The following is a 21,019-nucleotide window of genomic DNA, read 5'->3' as shown; positions in this document are numbered from 1 at the left end:
ATTATATTGTAGCTATCTTAGGGTTTATTTTATAGGTAAGTATTTAGATTTAAATAGGAATATTTTAGTTTATAATATGAATTAGATTTATTTAATAATAATTTAGTTAGGGGTGTTAGGGTTAGATAGAGTTAATATAGTTAATATAAATACTATAGTAACTATATTAACTATATTAACCTTAATATAATTAGGGTTAATATAGTTAATATATATAATATAATAACTATATTAACTATAATATACTTAGGGTTAATATAGATAATATAGCTGGCGGCGGGGTAGGTAGATTAAATTAGGGGTTAATAATTTTAATATAGATGGCGGCGGTGTAAGGGGCTTACATTAGGGGTTAATACTATTAATATAGGTGGCGGCAGTGTAGGGAGGGCAGGTTATAGGGCAAAAGAGCTGTTTACTTTGGGGCAAAGCCCCGCAAAAGGCCCTTTTAAGGGCTGGTAATAGAGATAATTATTTTAGGGGGATTAGATTAGGGGTTAATATAGATACTATAGCTGGCGGCGGGGTAGGGGGATTAGATACTGGTTAATATAGTTTAATATAGCTGGCGGCGGGGTAGGAGCTCACATTAGGGGGTAGGTAACATAGATGGCGGCGGTGTTAGGGCTCACTTTAGGGGGTTATAGATTTAATATAGCTGGCGGCGGGGTCCGGGAGCGGCGGTTTAGGGGTTAATAACTTTATTAGGTGGCGGCGGGGTCCGGGAGCGGCGGTTTAGGGGTTAATACATTTTTTATTGTTAGGATAGTGAGGGGGGATAGCGGACAGAGGGTTAGACGTGTCGGGCTTACTTGGGTGAGGTGTGTTAGACAGTACGTGAGATTTAGACTTTAGTCAGGTTTTGTAGGCGCCGGCAGTTTCTAAAGTGCCGTAAGTCACTGGCGACTCCAGAAATTTGTACTTACGCAGATTTCTGGACATCGCTGGTTTATCCGACTTACGGCACTTTAGCAACTGCCGGCGGAGTTTATAGGATAGCTCGAGTTGCGAGCTGAAACTACGGGCGACGGGGGTTCTCTCGCTTGCGCCGCAAACTACGCCGTATATCGGATCGTGCCCCAAGAGTGTATTGGACATTGAGAAACAAGTACATTAAGATTCTGTAGTGTTAAATAAACTTTAGAATGCAAAATGAAGGTGTTATAGTCATTTATAAGAAAATTGCGATTAAATCGCAATTGTGGTTTTCATTTTCAAAAAAATTGCTATTTTTTTTTTTTTGCCCATATCGCCCAGCCCTAGTAGGCGACATTGGGGGTGGCAGATTAGGGGTTAATAAATATAATGTAGGGTTCGGCGATGTTGGGGGCAGCAAATTAAGGGTTCATAAGTATAATGTAGGTGGCGGCGGTGTCCGGAGCGGCAGATTAGGGGTTAATAATATAATGCAGGTGTCGGCGATGTCGGGGGCAGCAGATTAGGGGTTAATAAGTGTAAGATTAGGGGTGTTTAGACTCGGGGTTCATGTTAGGGTGTTAGGTGTAGACATAACTTTTATTTCCCCATAGGAATCAATGGGGCTGCGTTAGGAGCTTTACGCTGCCTTTTTGCAGGTGTTAGGTTTTTTTTCAGCCGGCTCTCCCCCATTGATTCCTATGGGGAAATCGTGCACAAGCACGTTTTACCTGCTCACCGCTAATGTAAGCAACGCTGGTATTGAGGTGAGATGTGGAGCTAAATTTTGTACGCTCACTTTTTTGCGGCTAACGCCGGGTTTCTAAAAACCCATAATACCAGCGTTACTGTAGTTGAGCCGTGAGGGAAAACTGCTCGTTAGCACCGCACAGCCTTACCGACAAAACTCGTAATCTAGGCGTAAGTTAGCTACAATGTAACTATTAGTTATTTTGTAGCTAGCTTAGGTTTTATTTCACAGGTAAGTATGTATTTAATGTTAAATAGGTTATTTAGGTAATAATTGTAAGTTTTATTTAGATTGATCTTAATTATATTTAAGTTTGGGGGTGTTATGGTTAGGGTTACATTCAGGGTTACGTTAGGGTTATGTTTAGGATTAGGGTTACGTTAGGGTTAGGTTTAGGAGTTAATATATTTATGTAGTGTTAGTGATGTGGGAGGCCAGATGTTTAGGGGTTAATAACTTTAGTATAGTGGCGTCGACATTGGGGGCGGCAGATTAGGGGCTTATAGGTGTAGGTAGGTGGCGGCAATGTTAGAGCCAGCAGATTAGGAGTTAATAACTGTAATGTAGGTGGCGGCGATGTTAGGGGCGGCAGATTAGGAGTTAATAAGTGTATTAAGGTGGCGGCGATGTTAAGGGTGGCAGATTAGGAGTTAATAAGTGTATTTAGGTGGCGGCGATGTTAGGGGCAGCAGATTAGGAGTTAATAACATTATGTAGGTTGCTGCGATGTTGGGGGCGGCAGATTAGGGGTGTTTAGACATGGTTTTTATGTTAGGGTGTTAGGTTTAAACATAACTTTTTCTTTTCCCCATAGACATCAATGGGGCTGCGTTATGGAGCTTTTGTTTCTGCGATCGCAGGTGTTAGGCCTTTTTTTAGCCGACTTTCCCCATTGATGTCTATGGGGAAATCGCGCACGAGCACGTCAAAACACCGCTTGTATTTGGGTGAGGTATGGAGCTCAACGCCACCATATCACCCGCACAACCTGGGTTTTTCAAAACCTGTAATAGCAGCACTATAGGGAGGTGAAATAACAACGCTTTTGTGGCAGTCGTTAATTTCCCTATAGCGCTCAAAACTCTGAATGTTATCTATAAGAACTAGCATGAACTAGCAATGTCTAACTGCGAAAAACTATCAAAATGCACTGAGATAAGAGGCGGTCTTCAACAGTTTAGAAATCAGTTTAAGCCTACCTAGGTTTAGATTTCAAAAAAGAATACTAAGAAAACAAAGCAAATTTGATGATAAAACTAAATTGCAAAGTTTTTTTAAAATTGCATGGCCTATCTGAATCATGAAAGTTGACTGTCCCTTTAATGTCCTTTGTCTACTTAAACAGCTCAGAGCACTTGTACAATAACTACAGTAAAGGCCCTTAGTCTACTTAAACAGCTTTTCATTAAGGGGATAAGATTTCTATTACTAACTTCACCTTCTTGTATCACTGTTTTTTAGCATCACTGCCCTTTTGTAGTTGAAGGCAAAATCAATCCTCAATAGATTGAGTTTGCTAAATGACCCGAGTGAAAAGTAAACAATAAACAACGAATAAATAGTTCACTGACATAGAAATGTGTTTTAGATTCATGATACTGGAGTATTTGACAAAGACTGTTAGACATAATGCAGTTCTATTTATTTTTATAGTTAGTCTATCATTCAATTCATTTCTTTGGGCTTGCTCATAACTTTTTAGATTTTAGACCTGATAAATATACACATAAAATACTTTATTGTAAGACATATCACAAATAAAGTTAAAGTGAAGGTTATTTCTCCAACATAGGTGTGTCCGGTCCACGGCGTCATCCTTACTTGTGGGATATTCTCCTCCCCAACAGGAAATGGCAAAGAGCCCAGCAAAGCTGGTCACATGATCCCTCCTAGGCTCCGCCTTCCCCAGTCATTCTCTTTGCCGTTGTACAGGCAACATCTCCACGGAGATGGCTTAGAGTTTTTTAGTGTTTAACTGTAGTTTTTATTATTCAATCAAGAGTTTGTTATTTTAAAATAGTGCTGGTATGTACTATTTACTCTGAAACAGAAAAGAGATGAAGATTTCTGTTTGTAAGAGGAAAATGATTTTAGCAACCGTTACTAAAATCGATGGCTGTTTCCACACAGGACTGTTGAGAGGAATTAACTTCAGTTGGGGGAACAGTGAGCAGACTTTTGCTGCTTGAGGTATGACACATTCTAACAAGACGATGTAATGCTGGAAGCTGTCATTTTCCCTATGGGATCCGGTAAGCCATTTTTATTACAGACAGAAAAAAAGGGCTTCACAAGGGCTTTTTAAGACTGTAGACATTTTCTGGGCTAAATCGATTTATATATAAACATATTTTATACTCCATAGCCTTGAGGAATTATTTTAATCTTGGGAATTTTGTAAAATAACCGGCAGGCACTGTATTGGACACCTTATTCTCTAGGGGCTTTCCCTAATCATAGGCAGAGTCTCATTTTCGCGCCTGTATTGCGCACTTGTTTTTGAGAAGCATGACATGCAGATGCATGTGTGAGGAGCTCTGATACATAGAAAAGACTTTCTGAAGGCGTCATTTGGTATCGTATTCCCCTTTGGGCTTGGTTGGGTCTCAGCAAAGCAGATACCAGGGACTGTAAAGGGGTTAAATATAAAAACGGCCCCGGTTCCGTTATTTTAAGGGTTAAAGCTTCCAAATTTGGTGTGCAATACTTTTAAGGCTTTAAGACACTGTGGTGAAATTCTGGTGAATTTTGAACAATTCCTTCATACTTTTTCGCAATTGCAGTAATAAAGTGTGTTCAGTTTAAAATTTAAAGTGACAGTAACGGTTTTATTTTAAAACGTTTTTTGTACTTTGTTATCAAGTTTATGCCTGTTTAACATGTCTGAACTACCAGATAGACTGTGTTCTGAATGTGGGGAAGCCAAGGTTCCTTCTCATTTAAATAGATGTGATTTATGTGACACAAAATTTAGAGAAAATGATGCCCAAGATGATTCCTCAAGTGAGGGGAGTAAGCATGGTACTGCATCATCCCCTCCTTCGTCTACACCAGTCTTGCCCACACAGGAGGCCCCTAGTACATCTAGCGCGCCAATACTCCTTACTATGCAACAATTAACGGCTGTAATGGATAATTCTATCAAAAACATTTTAGCCAAAATGCCCACTTATCAGCGAAAGCGCGACTGCTCTGTTTTAGAAAATACTGAAGAGCATGAGGACGCTGATGATATTGTTTCTGAAGGGCCCCTACACCAGTCTGAGGGGGCCACTGAGGTTTTGTCTGAGGGAGAAATTTCAGATTCAGGGAAAATTTCTCAACAAGCTGAACCTGATGTGATTACATTTAAATTTAAGTTGGAACATCTCCGCGCTCTGCTTAAGGAGGTGTTATCCACTCTGGATGATTGTGAGAATTTGGTCATTCCAGAGAAACTATGTAAAATGGACAAGTTCCTAGAGGTCCCGGGGCCCCCCGAAGCTTTTCCTATACCCAAGCGGGTGGCGGACATTGTAAATAAAGAATGGGAAAGGCCCGGTATACCTTTCGTCCCTCCCCCCATATTTAAAAAATTGTTTCCTATGGTCGACCCCAGAAAGGACTTATGGCAGACAGTCCCCAAGGTCGAGGGGGCGGTTTCTACTCTAAACAAACGCACCACTATACCCATAGAAGATAGTTGTGCTTTCAAAGATCCTATGGATAAAAAATTAGAAGGTTTGCTTAAAAAGATGTTTGTTCAGCAAGGTTACCTTCTACAGCCAATTTCATGCATTGTCCCTGTCACTACAGCCGCGTGTTTCTGGTTCGATGAGCTAGAAAAGGCGATCATTAATAATTCTTCTTCTTATGAGGAGATTATGGACAGAATTCGTGCTCTCAAATTGGCTAATTCTTTCACCCTAGACGCCACTTTGCAATTGGCTAGGTTAGCGGCGAAAAATTCTGGGTTTGCTATTGTGGCGCGCAGAGCGCTTTGGTTAAAATCTTGGTCAGCGGATGCGTCTTCCAAGAACAAATTGCTTAACATTCCTTTCAAGGGGAAAACGCTGTTTGGCCCTGACTTGAAAGAGATTATCTCTGATATCACTGGGGGCAAGGGCCACGCCCTTCCTCAGGATAGGTCTTTCAAGGCCAAAAATAAACCTAATTTTCGTCCCTTTCGCAGAAACGGACCAGCCCCAAGTGCTACGTCCTCTAAGCAGGAGGGTAATACTTCTCAAGCCAAACCAGCCTGGAGACCAATGCAAGGCTGGAACAAAGGAAAGCAGGCCAAGAAACCTGCCACTGCTACCAAGACAGCATGAGATGTTGGCCCCCGATCCGGGACCGGATCTGGTGGGGGGCAGACTCTCTCTCTTCGCTCAGGCTTGGGCAAGAGATGTTCTGGATCCTTGGGCGCTAGAAATAGTCTCCCAAGGTTATCTTCTGGAATTCAAGGGGCTTCCCCCAAGGGGGAGGTTCCACAGGTCTCAATTGTCTTCAGACCACATAAAAAAACAGGCATTCTTGCATTGTGTAGAAGACCTGTTAAAAATGGGAGTGATTCATCCTGTTCCATTAGGAGAACAAGGGATGGGGTTCTACTCCAATCTGTTCGTAGTTCCCAAAAAAGAGGGAACGTTCAGACCAATCTTAGATCTCAAGATCCTAAACAAGTTTCTCAAGGTTCCATCGTTCAAAATGGAAACCATTCGAACAATTCTTCCTTCCATCCAGGAAGGTCAATTCATGACCACGGTGGATTTAAAGGATGCGTATCTACATATTCCTATCCACAAGGAACATCATCGGTTCCTAAGGTTCGCATTCCTGGACAAGCATTACCAGTTTGTGGCACTTCCGTTCGGATTAGCCACTGCTCCAAGGATTTTCACAAAGGTACTAGGGTCCCTTCTAGCGGTGCTAAGACCAAGGGGCATTGCAGTAGTACCTTACTTGGACGACATTCTGATTCAAGCGTCGTCCCTTCCTCAAGCAAAGGCTCACACGGACATTGTCCTGGCCTTTCTCAGATCTCACGGATGGAAAGTGAACGTAGAAAAGAGTTCTCTATCTCCGTCAACAAGGGTTCCCTTCCTGGGAACAATAATAGACTCCTTAGAAATGAGGATTTTTCTGACAGAGGCCAGAAAAACAAAACTTCTGAACTCTTGTCAAATGCTTCATTCTGTTCCTCTTCCTTCCATAGCGCAGTGCATGGAAGTAATAGGTTTGATGGTAGCAGCAATGGACATAGTTCCTTTTGCGCGCATTCATCTAAGACCATTACAACTGTGCATGCTCAGTCAGTGGAATGGGGACTATACAGACTTGTCTCCGACGATACAAGTAAATCAGAGGACCAGAGATTCACTCCGTTGGTGGCTGTCCCTGGACAACCTGTCACAGGGGATGAGCTTCCGCAGACCAGAGTGGGTCATTGTCACGACCGACGCCAGTCTGGTGGGCTGGGGCGCGGTCTGGGGACCCCTGAAAGCTCAGGGTCTTTGGTCTCGGGAAGAATCTCTTCTACCGATAAATATTCTGGAACTGAGAGCGATATTCAATGCTCTCAAGGCTTGGCCTCAGCTAGCAAAGGCCAAGTTCATACGGTTTCAATCAGACAACATGACAACTGTTGCGTACATCAACCATCAGGGGGGAACAAGGAGTTCCCTGGCGATGGAAGAAGTGACCAAAATCATTCAATGAGCGGAGACTCACTCCTGCCACTTGTCTGCAATCCACATCCCAGGAGTGGAAAATTGGGAAGCGGATTTTCTGAGTCGTCAGACATTTCATCCGGGGGAGTGGGAACTCCATCCGGAAATCTTTGCCCAAATTACTCAACTGTGGGGCATTCCAGACATGGATCTGATGGCCTCTCGTCAGAACTTCAAGGTTCCTTGCTACGGGTCCAGATCCAGGGATCCCAAGGCGACTCTAGTAGATGCACTAGTAGCACCTTGGACCTTCAAACTAGCTTATGTATTCCCACCGTTTCCTCTCATCCCCAGGCTGGTAGCCAGGATCAATCAGGAGAGGGCATTGGTGATCTTGATAGCTCCTGCGTGGCCACGCAGGACTTGGTATGCAGACCTGGTGAATATGTCATCGGCTCCACCATGGAAGCTACCTTTGAGACGAGACCTTCTTGTTCAAGGTCCGTTCGAACATCCGAATCTGGTCTCACTCCAACTGACTGCTTGGAGATTGAACGCTTGATCTTATCAAAGCGAGGATTCTCAGATTCTGTCATTGATACTCTTGTTCAGGCCAGAAAGCCTGTAACTAGAAAAATTTACCACAAAATATGGAAAAAATATATCTGTTGGTGTGAATCTAAAGGATTCCCTTGGGACAAGGTAAAAATTCCTAAGATTCTATCCTTTCTTCAAGAAGGTTTGGAGAAAGGATTATCTGCAAGTTCCTTGAAGGGACAGATTTCTGCCTTGTCTGTGTTACTTCACAAAAAGCTGGCAGCTGTGCCAGATGTTCAAGCCTTTGTTCAGGCTCTGGTTAGAATCAAGCCTGTTTACAAACCTTTGACTCCTCCTTGGAGTCTCAATTTAGTTCTTTCAGTTCTTCAGGGGGTTCCGTTTGAACCCTTACATTCCGTTGATATTTGCAATTTCTTCTGCTAGAAGAGTTTCAGAATTATCTGCTCTGCAGTGTTCTCCTCCTTATCTGGTGTTCCATGCAGATAAGGTGGTTTTACATACTAAACCTGGTTTTCTTCCGAAAGTTGTTTCTAACAAAAACATTAACCAGGAGATAGTCGTGCCTTCTTTGTGTCCGAATCCAGTTTCAAAGAAGGAACGTTTGTTGCACAATTTGGATGTTGTTCGTGCTCTAAAATTCTATTTAGATGCTACAAAGGATTTTAGACTAACATCTTCCTTGTTTGTTGTTTATTCTGGTAAGAGGAGAGGTCAAAAAGCAACTTCTACCTCTCTCTCTTTTTGGATTAAAAGCATCATCAGATTGGCTTACGAGACTGCCGGACGGCAGCCTCCTGACAGAATCACAGCTCATTCCACTAGGGCTGTGGCTTCCACATGGGCCTTCAAGAACGAGGCTTCTGTTGATCAGATATGTAAGGCAGCGACTTGGTCTTCACTGCACACTTTTACTCAATTTTACAAGTTTGATACTTTTGCTTCTTCTGAGGCTATTTTTGGGAGAAAGGTTTTGCAAGCCGTGGTGCCTTCCATCTAGGTGACCTGATTTGCTCCCTCCCTTCATCCGTGTCCTAAAGCTTTGGTATTGGTTCCCACAAGTAAGGATGACGCCGTGGACCGGACACACCTATGTTGGAGAAAACAGAATTTATGTTTACCTGATAAATTACTTTCTCCAACGGTGTGTCCGGTCCACGGCCCGCCCTGGTTTTTTAATCAGGTCTGATAATTTATTTTCTTTAACTACAGTCACCACGGTATCATATGGTTTCTCCTATGCAAATATTCCTCCTTTACGTCGGTCGAATGACTGGGGAAGGCGGAGCCTAGGAGGGATCATGTGACCAGCTTTGCTGGGCTCTTTGCCATTTCCTGTTGGGGAGGAGAATATCCCACAAGTAAGGATGACGCCGTGGACCGGACACACCGTTGGAGAAAGTAATTTATCAGGTAAACATAAATTCTGTTGTTACCGTAATGTCTATACAGTATAGCATTAAGTGTGTTAAATAAACATAACTTGCATTCATCAATTCTTATATTAGTCTGCATTAATCAGGTTATTACCTTTCAAATTTAATTCCTGAACGTCCAGAAATTCAACCCGTTTTTCGTGGGGGGTTTTTACCAGTGAGTCACGTTTTTGAGCAATCCAATTGAAATGTCGGCCGTCACTTCACGTCATCTGCCCTTTTAGTAGTAAGCGCATGCGCTATTAAAATTACCAGAAAATTTGAAAATACGTGCGCTCCCGTACTCATTAGGAAATAATGATCACCCATTAACCGCATGGGCAGTAGTTCGCAGCATTGCCTATTAGCACATGCGCAGTTAGAGACTGCAGCAAGAACGCGCATTTGAAAGACACAGGGATCGCTGAAGACGGAAGTAGGGCATGGGAGGAGTCGTTCTCTAAGCGGTAGGGATTTTTAGATATATTTTTTATTAGAAAATATTTAAGTAATGTAAATAAAAAATAGCGACTAGATTAGGGTCATATGGAGACATTCTAGGTTGTATTGCTTAATCTCAAACGTTACCTTCACTTTAAAGAAGCAGTTTATGTATAGGGTTGCCAGGTGTCCAGTAATCAACCAGATAGTCCAGTATTTCAGCTGGCTGTCCAGTAAATTATATACAAACATTCTAGCCGCTTAAATGTCCAGTTTGTTTGTTTTTAAGTTCCCTGATTGGCAGCTAAATGTTAAAGGCATTATCCTCTATGCATTACAAGCCAAGAAGTAACAGTGCACATGCACATCTCCAAGTATTCCTGGCAGCCAAATAGGGTCTATTTGTTACCCATAATCATGGGGAATGGCCTTGTATTTTTGTGAAGATTTTACTGGAATGTTTGGTTTAGTACTGGACAGCTGGCAACCCTTTGTGTGACCCATCTGTCACCCATTCCTATCTTTGAGCCCTTATAACTTTTGTGTGCAATATTTTTTTTATAATAATTTTATTAGACAGGGTTAATATGAGTGTAACTGTACTTTGTAATGTATTTTTGAAGTGTTTTGTGAAACTTTTATATTGTGCCAAACCATTAACTACAGCTCTTCTTCAAGCGTGGAAATAATTGCTGCGTAAAAGGCGAATGCGTGCGCGCAATCCTGAATTTCCAAGACTTGTAACACCTGCGCAATGGAAATTGATGGTAAAAAAAAAAAAGACAGCATGCGGAAAACTCATAGCGCACAATTTGTAATCTTGCCCATAGAATCTAGGGGATATATTTATTAAAGTGCGGACGGACATGATACGATGTAGCGTATCATGTCCGCCGCACATCGATAAATGCCGACAACATACATTGTCAGCATTTATCATTGCACCAGCAGTTCTTGTGAACTGCTTGTGCAATGCCACCCTAGCAGGGGGTGTCAATCAACCCGATCGTATTCAGAGCAGGCGGACAGGTTATGCTTCATAACTTCCGTTTCCGGCGTAAACACGGGGCATCAAGATCCGTGCGGAGTTTGATAAATTTACCCCTATGAGCCTACCTAGGACTCTCCAACAAATGATTCCAAGAGAAGGAAGTAAATGTGCTAATAGAAATATATTTGAAAGTTATTACTTGTATTCTCCATATGAATTATGAAAATGTAACCTTGACTTTACTGTACCTTTACTATTAGTGTATTACACAATTGTATTTCCTAAGGTTTTCTTTCATATGTAAGTTGCATTCATTTAATAAAATATAATTATTAAAGGCACACTCAAAGGGACATCATTTTGTTTTTATTGTCATGAAATATAAAGGAGCACTATATATATATATATATATATATATATATATATATATATATATATATAAACGGTCAAATATGTTTGTTTTTTTACACATGAAACCTCATATCTTAGAGCCCCTATAAATTTTATTGCTATTTTAAAAATAATTTAAATTAGATGGTGGTGGTATTATTTTTAACTGTACTTTTTAATGTAGTTTTGATATATTTTGTGCAAGGTTCTATTCAAGTCACACTAATCCCCTTATAGGTTTCACGCAGCAGTTATGTTCAGCTAACTCCCAGTGGTTATTTGCTGCTCCTTCAGCAAAGGATGTCAATAGAATAAAGCAAATATGATAATAAAAGTACATTGGAAAGTTGTTGAAAATTGTTTGCTCCGAATCATGAAAGAAAATATTGGGGTAATGTGACTTTTTATGTTAAGTATGTTTAAATTGTAGGTTTGTACACAACTTATAGGTAGAAACATATAAGTGTATCAGGAGCCTTGAGGAAATGGCCCAAAAAAACAAATACTAGACTGTGCCATTCCGCCAGAGTCCACAAAATGAATATAGGCAAATATCCTTGCTATCCAATACATAGACAAACTGTTCTTTACTAGATTATACAAAGAAAGGATATATGGACAGATCCAACTACATATTTTTACTATTTCCACATCCCTGATTCACATGATTATTATCTGATACATTATTCAAGGGGCTTTGGACCTTATGGGCATATCATTTTCCTGGTAGGGTTCTATCTATCTCAGTATGGAACACCCTTCCAGCCATCCACCTCTCACTCTCGCACCTGCATCTACAGAAACTGCTCCTTTCTGTCTCTCCAGCTTAGCCTATCCGACTGGCAAGACCTTACCCTGTCTCTCTCTTATTCACAAAGCCTCAGTGTTAAGCTCCACCATTCTCAGCCTCTGATTCTCTAATACACAACTTTTATCAGAGGCTGAGCCTCTCTCTCTCTTGGCATCTGACTTTCTGTACCCCTCTAACCCCACTCTGTCATGCCGTGCCGCTCTAGGTGTTGCTAGGGATGCGGCGCCTGCTTCTCTGCTCGTTGTCAAGGGATGTGTCAGCTCCTGTTATGTGCGGTGGTGACGTCATCACCGCACGCTCCTCTCTCTTATTTTGTACCCTTAACGAAACTGCCTTCTGCCCATGAACTATCGTCTCTTTTTTTCTTGCATGTGGTACAACTTCATGGCATTCCTGTGAATATTGTTTCCGACAGAGGTCCCCAATTCATCTCCACCCTTTGGAGAGCCTTTTGTAAGTTGATTGGAACCACCGTTTCCTTTTCTTCTGCCTACCATCCTCAGACCAATGGACTAACTGAGAGCGTAAACCAGAATCTTGAAGCCTACCTTAGAGCCTTTGTCAATTATCTCCATACCAACTGGTCTGATTTGTTACCCCTAGCTGAGCTGGCAAGCAACACTCATTGGCACTCTTCTCTACGATGTTCTCCATTTCAAGCCACAGCAGGATATCAACCTTGTGTCTTCCCTCTTTCTGCTCAGTCCACTGGGGTTCCTGCTGCAGTCTGACACGTTACTGAACTCACCACTCATTGGCAATGTATTCGCTCTCAGCTAAGTTCAGCTGTCTCTAGATACAAGAAGTTTGCTGATCATCATAGAGCTTCTGTACGTGCTATCTCGGTAGCTGAGCGTGTTTGGGTCTCGACATATTTGTCTATGCCAACCCAGTCACAAATTAGGGCCTAGGTTTATCGGTCCTTACAAAGTCCTGAAAAGACTGTCTCCTGTTGCCTACAAAGTGACCTTGCCCAAAACCTTATGCATGCACCCAGTCTTCCACATCTAACTACTCAAGCCTTACATCAAGAATAGATTTACCCGGCTCAGAGCTCCTCCTGCGCCTATGTAAGTTGCTTACTTTCTATATATCACTGGCCAAGTATAGGTGTTACTTTGTGTGCTCCTGGGTGTGATAGTTTACTGTATTCTGGATTGCCATATTGTTAATGAACTCTGCCTGTCTGACTACTCTGCGTGCTTAACCCTTAAAGTACTGGATTGCCTCACTGTTAATGAATTCTGCCTGTTTGACTACTCTGCTTGCTTAACCCCTAAAGTACTGGATTGCCTCACTGTTAATGAACTCTGCCTGTCTGACTACTCTGTTTGCTTAATCCCTAAAGTACTGGATTCCAATACTGCTGCCAAACTCTGCCTTGTGACCATTCTAGTGGTTTACCTTTGGACTGCTTTTCTGTTGCTAAAACCTGCCTGTCTGACCATTCAAGTGGTTTACCTTTGGACTGCCTTACTGTTGCCAAAACCTGCCTGTCTGACCATTCTAGTGATTTACCTTTGGACTGCCTTACTGTTTCTAGTGGTTTACCCCGGCCTGAACTGCCTTCCGCTGATTACCTGCCTGTTGCTGCCGACTTTCTCTGCTCTGGGATATTCCCTATCATTCTGGCTTGATGCCGGGATAAGAAGACTACTGGCCAAGTTCGGTCTGATAGTGGAATATCCCATGATCATAACACACTCACTCTACCGTGCCCTGCCCTTTTCACAAACTGAGTCCTTTTCATTCTACACACAATTATACAATAATTAATGATAGTACAATCCATCTCAGACTTGACTGATATGGAGATGAAATTATTGTCTTGTACAGTGCCATATGTGTAGGATATATGACAGCTGTGCAATTAACATATTTTATAAGTAAATGTTAAATCATTGGTGAAAACATCATCCTAAGCATATGAAAAACACATGCTATTTTTAAATTAATTACTTAACACATATTCAAAAATATCATTGTTAATTCCAAGAAAAAAGCAAGAGGTTATGCAAATAATCCTACTGAGCATGCTCGTCAAGTTAAATTATAAAATATGTTTCTTATGCTCAAACAAGGTCAAAAAATGTTTTCACCAGGTCAAATGTCCTGACATTGGAAGAGGAGGGTAATGTAAACAAAAGCTTGCATACATTGCCTAAAAGTATTAACCCAAACCTCCCTGGGAGAAAGTCAAACATGCACAATTTGTATATTTATTTTACATCAAAAGGCAGCAAAATAAATAAGGAATATATTGCAATAATGTTTCACTTGCAATAATGAAACATTTCATGCATTGTGGAAATGTCAAGTTTAAAGGTCCTTTAAAATGCTAAGCACTTTCCCACCTGGGTGCTAAGCTGATTTGAGGGTTTTAATCTATTTTTTTTTTAACTTTAAAAGATCCCCAAGACTTATACCATTGGAAACTTTAGGCAATTGCCTTTCCAACGATGGGTCTTGGGGGTCTGTAGCTGCTTAGATGCCTGAGATACAGGCTTCTAGCCGCATGTCCCCTTTCCCTATACTTGTCATTGTGATTTTTAAATAAAGTTGCACAGTGATGCCATCACGTCATTGTGCGTGACATCACCGCACAAAACGTGAAGCCCCGGCGATGCCTGTCACTATACAGGCCAGTTCGCCGGGTTAGGAGCGGGTGGGAGCCCCCAGATCTCCCTCAAGGTGGGAGAGTGCTAGCGACGGCTCTGAGTCGTCATTAGCACCTGACTGAGACAATTTTCGATGTCTCAAAGCTGTTGTTAGCACTTAAGGGGTTTAAGAGAACATCAGTAGAGCAGCCATGATAGGCAGCAATGCTGGTAGCTCCAACTGTGTCAAATTAAAAATATTTAATATCTTTAGATTTTTGCAGCTCTTTAAGTGACCAACATATTTTATTTCAACATTGCTTTGTAATTGTTGCCTATATTGTATTGCAAAATGCTCCAGAATTATTGAACTTGTAAGAGCCAGTGATGGAGAGAAGAGTAGGCCACTTTTTTCAACCCCCTTCCATGAGCTCTTGCCTGGGTCTTGACAAGTGCACTGATCATTTCTAATTGCACTGCAATATTTCTCAAGACTCAATTTTTTTGTTTTTAGAGATTGAGCAGATTATCTGGGATAATTTTGTGTTGGATATTACCCCTGATGATGATGAACATTACGACAATGAAGAGACCCTAGTACCTGAACATACAGATATAAAACCCTTCGGCCACTACTTCTTTTAAGGCACACATGGAGTCTGTCTTTGACCAACATGGAAGAGGTGATGGCTCAACCACTGCCCCAAGGCCTGGGATAGCACTCATTGTGGCCACTGGGATTGTTCTATCAGAGGCCAGTCGAATTCCACACCATATCATGATTGACCTATCAAGTAAGGCTGCTATCTGGATGATGGTGAATGCAGATAAAATTCTTTAAACAGTAGTGAAGCCAGAGTACTTACGTTTTCCATGGGATCCTTGTAGCTCTATGGTCCCAACATTGCGCTTGTTGCAGTGTGGTGGAGAGAAGCTGCTGATTTGTGGCTGCCCATATATTTATCTTGTCATTGGCTGTCTGCTAGTTCCCAGAGGTGCATTGCTGCTCCTTCAACAAAGGATATCAAGCAAATGAAGCTAATTAGATAATAGAAGTCAATTAGAAATGTGTTTAAAATTGTATTCTCTATCTGAATCATGAAAGAAAATGTTTGTGTTCCATGACCCTTTTTAGGATATGACTGCACATAAATATTTCTAAAAGTCCATCAGTCTCTCCCTCTCTCATGATATGTTGGATTAACGTTTAGTGTTGGGTTCAGTTTAGAGATCTTGGGGGGTAGTTATCATTGTGTCAACTTTCCTGCCTTCGCCGGCCCAATACGCCCGCCTAAGCTTGCCTACCTTCGCCGCCGCGGACCTGAAAAAATACGCCTAAGTTATCAATAAATCTGTGAAAAAGCCACGCACCAAGTACAGGGCGATGTGCAGCGGACTGTGAGAGTTATCACTCATCCGATCTCGCTGCTCTTCGGCTTTTTCACAGCTTTATTGCTAGCCTGTCACTAAGCACTCACACTATACTATACTGTTCTACACCCTATACCGGCGCCCCCCGCAACTAAATAAAGTTACTAACCCCTAAACCGCCGCTCCTAGACCCCGCCGCATGTATTAACCCCTAAACCGCCGCTCACGGGCACCGCCGCCACCTACATTATACCTAGTAACCCCTATCCTGCCCCCCCTATACCGTCGCCCTCTATAATAAAGTTATTAACCCCTATCCTGCTGATCCCGCACCTCGCGGCAACTAAATAAATAGTTTAACCCCTAAACCGCCGCTCCCGGACCCTGCCGCAACCTATATTAAATTTATTAACCCCTAATCTGCCCCCCCCTACACCGTCGCCACCTATAACACATTTATTAACCCCTATCCTGCCCCCCACTACACTGCCGCCACTGTAATAAAATTATTAACCCCTAAACCTAAGTCTAACACTAACCCTAACACCCCCCTAACTTAAATATTAATTAAATAAATCTAAATAATATTTCTATTATTAACTAAATTAATCCTATTTAAAACTAAATACTTACCTGTAAAATAAACCCTAAGATAGCTACAATGTAATTAATGATTACATTGTAGCTATTTTAGGATTTATATTTATTTTACAGGTAACTTTGTATTTATTTTAGCTAGTTAGAATAGTTATTAAATAGTTATTAACTATTTAATAACTACCTAGCTAAAAGAAATACAAAATTACCTGTAAAATAAATCCTAACCTAACTTACAATTAAACCTAACACTACACTATCATTAAATTAATTAAATAAATTAACTACAAATAACTACAATTAAATACAATTACATAAACTAACTAAAGTACAAAAAATAAAAAAAGCTAAGTTACAAAAAATAAAAAACATAAGTTACAAACATTTAAAAAATATTACAACAATTTTAAGCTAATTACACCTAATCTAAGCCCCCTAATAAAATAACAAAGCCCCCAAAAATAAAAAAATTCCCTACCCTATTCTAAATTAAAAAAGTTCAAAGCTCTTTTACCTTACCAGCCCTTAAAAGGGCCTTTTGTGGGGGCATGCCCCAAAAAATTCAGCTCTTTTGCCTGTAAAAGAAAAATACAACTTCCCCCCAACATTAAAACCCACCACCCACATACCCCTAATCTAACCCAAACCCCCCTTAAAATAACCTAACACTAATCCCCTGAAGATCATCCTACCTTGAGTCGTCTTCACTCAGCCGAGCCACCGATGGAACTGAAGAGAAAATCCGGAGCGTCAGAAGTGATCCTCCAAGGGGCGCTGAAGAAGTCTTCCATCCGGCCGATGTCATCTTCCAAGCGGCGCTGAAGATCATCTTCCATCCGGGCGATGTCATCTTCCAAGCGGGGTCTTCAATCTTCTTGCTTCAGGATCGATCTTCATCCCGCCGACGCGGAACATCCTTCTTCCCCGACGGACTAACGACGAATGAAGGCTCCTTTAAGGGACATCATCCAAGATGGCGTCCCTCCAATTCCGAATTAAGGTAGGAAAAATCTGATTGGCTGATTGAATCAGCCAATCAGATTGAGATCGCATTCTATTGGCTGATCGGAACAGCCAATAGAATGTGATCTCAAGCTGATTGGCTGATTCAATCAGCCAATCAGATTTCTCTTGTTAAGTGTATCCAGTCCACGGATCATCCATTACTTATGGGATATTCTCCTTCCCAACAGGAAGTTGCAAGAAGATCACCCACAGCAGAGCTGCTATATAGCTCCTCCCCTTAACTGTCATATCCAGTCATTCTCTTGCAAGCCTCAACCAAGATGGAGGTCGTAAGAGGAGTGTGGTGTTTTATACTTAGTTTATTCTTCAATCAAAAGTTTGTTATTTTTAAATGGTACCGGAGTGTACTGTTTATCTCAGGCAGTATTTAGAAGAAGAATCTGCCTGCGTTTTCTATGATCTTAGCAGAAGTAACTAAGATCCATGGCTGTTCTCACATATTCTGAGGAGTGAGGTAACTTCAGAGAGGGAATGGTGTGCAGGTTTTCCTGCAATAAGGTATGTGCAGTTAATATTTTTCTAGGGATGGAATTTGCTAGAAAATGCTGCTGATACCGAACTAATGTAAGTAAAGCCTTAAATGCAGTGATAGCGACTAGGATCAGGCTTATTAATAGAGAGACATACTCTGATAAAAATGTAATATAAAACGTTTGCTGGCATGTTTAATCGTTTTTATATGTATTTGGTGATAAAACTTACAAGATAAAACTAGTTTTTTTCCACATGGCTGGCTTGAATTTTGCCTAGTAACAGTTTCCTTAGGCTTTCCACTGTTGTAATATGAGTGGGAGGGGCCTTTTTTAGTGCTTTTCTGTGCAGATAAAAATAATGACAGAGACATTCAGCTTCTTCCTGCATGATCCAGGACATCTCTGGAGGGCTCAAAAGGCTTCAAAGTCGTTTTTGAGGGAGGTAAAAAGCCACAGTAGAGCTGTGGCAGTTGTTGTGACTGTTTAAAAAAAACAAAAAAAAAAACAGTTTTGGGTATTAAGGGGTTAATCATCCATTTGCAAGTGGGTGCAATGCTCTGCTAACTTGTTACATACACTGTAAACATTTCGTTAGTGTAACTGCCTTTTTTCACTGTTATTTCAAATTTTGACAAAATTTGTGTTTCTTAAAGGTGCAGTAACGTTTTTTATATTGCTTGTAAACTTGTTTAAAGTGTTTTCCAAGCTTGCTAGTCTCATTGCTAGTCTGTTTAAACATGTCTGACACAGAGGAAACTACTTGTTCATTATGTTTGAAAGCCATGGTGGAGCCCCATAGGAGAATGTGTACTAAATGTATTGATTTCACCTTAAACAGTAAAGATCAGTCTTTAACTATAAAAGAAATATCACCAGAAGATTCTGACAAGGGGGAAGTTATGCCGACTAACTCTCCCCACGTGTCAGACCCTTCGCCTCCCGCTCAGGGGATGCACGCTAATATGGCGCCAATTACATCAGGGACGCCCATAGCGATTACCTTGCAGGACATGGCTGCAATCATGAATAATACCCTGTCAGAGGTATTATCCAGGTTGCCTGAATTAAGAGGCAAGCGCGATTGCTCTGGGGTTAGGAGAAATACAGAGCGCGCAGGTGCTGTAAGGGCCATGTCTGATACTGCGTCACAATATGCAGATCATGAGGACGGAGAGCTTCAGTCTGTGGGTGACATCTCTGATTCGGGGAAACCTGATTCAGAGATTTCTAATTTTAAATTTAAGCTTGAGAACCTCCGTGTGTTGCTTGGGGAGGTATTAGCTGCTCTGAATGACTGTAACACAGTTGCAGTACCAGAGAAATTGTGTAGGCTGGATAAATACTATGCGGTACCGGTGTGTACTGATGTTTTTCCTATACCTAAAAGGCTTACAGAAATTATTAGCAAGGAGTGGGATAGACCGGGTGTGCCTTTTTCCCCACCTCCTATATTTAGAAAAATGTTTCCAATAGACGCCACTACACGGGACTTATGGCGGACGGTCCCTAAGGTGGAGGGAGCAGTTTCTACTTTAGCAAAGCTTACTACTATCCCGGTTGAGGACAGTTGTGCTTTTTCAGATCCAATGGATAAAAAATTGGAGGGTTACCTTAAGAAAATGTTTGTTCAACAAGGTTTTTTTTTACAGCCCCTTGCATGCATTGCGCCTGTCACGGCCGCGGTGGTATTCTGGTTTGAGGCCCTGGAAGAGGCCATCCATACAGCTCCATTGACTGAAATTATTGACAAGCTTAGAACCCTTAAGCTAGCTAACTCATTTGTTTCTGATACCATTGTTCATTTGACTAAACTAACGGCTAAGAATTCCGGATTCGCCATCCAAGCGCGTAGGGCGCTATGGCTTAAATCCTGGTCAGCTGACGTGACTTCAAAGTCTAAATTACTCAACATTCCTTTCAAGGGGCAGACCTTATTCGGGCCTGGTTTGAAGGAAATTATTGCTGACATTACTGGAGGTAAGGGTCACACCCTTCCTCAGGACAGGGCCAAAGCAAAGGCCAAACAGTCTAATTTTCGTGCCTTTCGAAATTTCAAGGCAGGTGCAGAATCAACTTCCTCCGCTTCAAAACAAGAGGGAACTTTTGCTCAATCTAAGCAGGCCTGGAAACCTAACCAGTCCTGGAACAAAGGCAAGCAGGCCAGAAAGCCTGCTGCTGCCACTAAGACAGCATGAAGGAACGGCCCCCTATCCGGCGACGGATCTAGTAGGGGGCAGACTTTCTCTCTTCGCCCTGGGCGTTGGAGATCATATCTCAGGGATATCTTCTGGACTTCAAAGCTTCCCCTCCACAAGGGAGATTTCATCTTTCAAAGCTATCTGCAAATCAAATAAAGAAAGAGGCATTCCTACGCTGTGTGCAAGACCTCCTAGTTATGGGAGTGATCCATCCAGTTCCGCGGACGGAACAAGGACAGGGTTTTTATTCAAATCTGTTTGTGGTTCCCAAAAAAGAGGGAACCTTCAGACCAATTTTGGATCTAAAGATCTTAAACAAATTCCTCAGAGTTCCATCTTTCAAAATGGAAACTATTCGGATCATCCTACCCATGATCCAAGAAGGTCAGTACATGACCACAGTGGACTTAAAGGATGCCTACCTTCACATACCGATTCACAAAGATCGGTTTCTAAGGTTTGCCTTTCTAGACAGGCATTACCAATTTGTAGCTCTTCCCTTCGGGTTGGCTACAGCCCCGAGAATCTTTACAAAGGTTCTGGGCTCACTTCTGGCGGTTCTAAGACCGCGAGGCATAGCGGTGGCTCCGTATCTAGACGACATCCTGATACAGGCGTCAAGCTTTCTAGTTGCCAAGTCTCATACAGAGATAGTTCTGGCATTTCTGAGGTCGCACGGGTGGAAAGTGAACGAGGAAAAGAGTTCTCTATCCCCACTCACAAGAGTCTCCTTCTTAGGGACTCTTATAGATTCTGTAGAAATGAAAATTTACCTGACGGAGTCCAGGTTATCAAAACTTCTAAATGCTTGCCGTGTTCTTCACTCCATTCCGCGCCCTT

Source organism: Bombina bombina, chromosome 7, assembly GCF_027579735.1.
Source record: "Bombina bombina isolate aBomBom1 chromosome 7, aBomBom1.pri, whole genome shotgun sequence".
In the NCBI taxonomy this organism is placed as follows: Eukaryota; Metazoa; Chordata; class Amphibia; order Anura; family Bombinatoridae; genus Bombina; species Bombina bombina.
The sequence above is the reverse complement of the archived record's forward strand: the minus strand, read 5'-3'. Positions refer to the sequence as shown.